This window comes from Mus pahari, chromosome 18 (genome assembly GCF_900095145.1).
Source record: "Mus pahari chromosome 18, PAHARI_EIJ_v1.1, whole genome shotgun sequence".
Taxonomy (NCBI): domain Eukaryota; kingdom Metazoa; phylum Chordata; class Mammalia; order Rodentia; family Muridae; genus Mus; species Mus pahari.
In genome coordinates this window covers 23,786,982-23,788,983 of record NC_034607.1, presented here as the reverse complement: position 1 = coordinate 23,788,983, position 2,002 = coordinate 23,786,982, and positions in this window count along the sequence as shown.

Here is a 2,002-nt window from a genome sequence, read left to right as displayed (position 1 = left end):
GTGCCTACAAAAGGCTAAAAAGGGATGCCGGCTATCCTGGAACTGGACCGTGAGTGACCAGTTTAAGCCAACTATGTGGGTTCTAAGAACCCAGGCCAGGCCAGGCAGTGGTGGCACACGCCTTTAATCCCAGCACTGGGAGGCAGAGGCAGGCAGATTTCTGAGTTCGAAGCCAGCCTGGTCTACAGAGTGAGTTCCAAGACAGCCAGGGCTACACAGAGAAACCCTGGCTTGAAAAACAAAAGCAAAAACCCAGTATTTTGAAAGAGTAGGAAGTCATGGTTTTGTGTTTGCTTTCAAAGTGCTGAGATGCACCCCAGTGTTTTCAGCATGCTAGTAAGGTATCCCCCAGCCCTGTATGGGGGACACTGGACAGGATTCCACCCCTGACCCATAGCCCCTCACTGAGGGATTCTAGGCTGGGCTCTAACAATGGGGAGAGGTTTTCACAGGTAAAGGGACTTGCTGCCAAGCCTCATGATCTGAGTCCAGTCCCTGGGATCCAGATGATGGAAGGGGAGAACCAACTCCTGCAAGTTGTCCTTCCAGGCACACAAGTGTGCAGACACTCTCAAGCACACACACACAAATAAGTGTAAACATTTTTTAAAAGGAGGAAGGGAGAATGGAAAACCAAGCCTATATTCACCTTTGCATATTGACAAGACATCTAAAAGCAGTTTACTATGTGTTTTAAATCTTCGGGTAGGGGGCTGGAGAGATGGCTCAGCGGGTAAGAGCATGGACTGCTCTTCTGAAGGTCCTGCGTTCAAATCCCAGCAGCCACATGGTGGCTCACAACCATCTGTAACAAAAATCTGATGCCCTCTTCTGGAGTGTCTGAAGACAGCTACAGTATACTTACATATAATAAAGAAATAAATATTTAAAAAAAAAAAAAACTTTGGGCATTACTCCTACAGATCTGTGAGATAGGGAGACGCTGTCACAGTGTAGTCCAGTCTGGCCCTAAACAACTCACAAAATCTCTCTCTCTCTCTCTCTCTCCCCGCCCCCCCCACACACAATTTTTGAGGAGGATTTTATATAGCCCAGGCTGCCCTCAAAATGGCTTTGTAGATGAAGATGCCCATGTACTTCAGCTCCTCTTGCCGGCACATGCAGAAAGTTAGGCTAACATATGTCACCATCATACCCAGCTTCAATGGGGTTTTTCGTTTTTGTTTTTGTTTTGAAAGGGAGTGTCATTACATAGCTCAGGCTGGTCTGGAGTTTTCAGTAATCCCCCTGCCTCAGCTTCCAACTCCTGGGAACATGGATGTGTGCATACAAGGCAGCCTTCTGTCGCCCCGGTGTGGCGAGTGTGGATGTATGTGCACAGCAAGTGCACATGCAGAAGTAGGTTTGGGGTTTGGGGGTCCTGCTCTGTGTGTCTGCTTTATTCCCTTCAGACAGCCCCCCTCACTCAACCTAGAGCTACATCGGTGGGCAGTAAGCTTCAGCCACACTCCCCTCTCTAGCCCAGCCTGGTACCCCCAGCCATCGGGGCTTCTCACATGGGTGCTGGGGATTTGAACTCCAGTCCACATGCTTTACCAGATGAGCCATTTCTCCAGGTCTTCTCAGCCCCCCTTTCCCCTGTGGCCCGCCCTGTCTCTGACCCTGTGACCTTCCATCACTATGATGTTTTCCTGAGTGCTGTATGAGCCTTGCACAGTGACTCAGTGTCGCTATGTCATCACAGAACTTAATACCAGCACCCAGGAGGGAGAGGCAGGTGCATCTCTGTGAGATCGAGTCCAGCCTGATCTACAGAGTAAGACCCTGTTTTAAACAGGAAAGATAAAACAGTAAACTCCTAAACTAGTTAAACAGTAAACTCCTAAACTAGTTAAACAGTAAACTCCTAAACTAGTTAAACAGTAAACTCCTAAACTAGTTAAACAGTAAACTCCTAAACTACTTAAACAGTAAACTCCTAAACTAGTTAAACAGTAAACTCCTAAACTAGTTAAACAGTAAACTCCTAAACTAGTTAAAC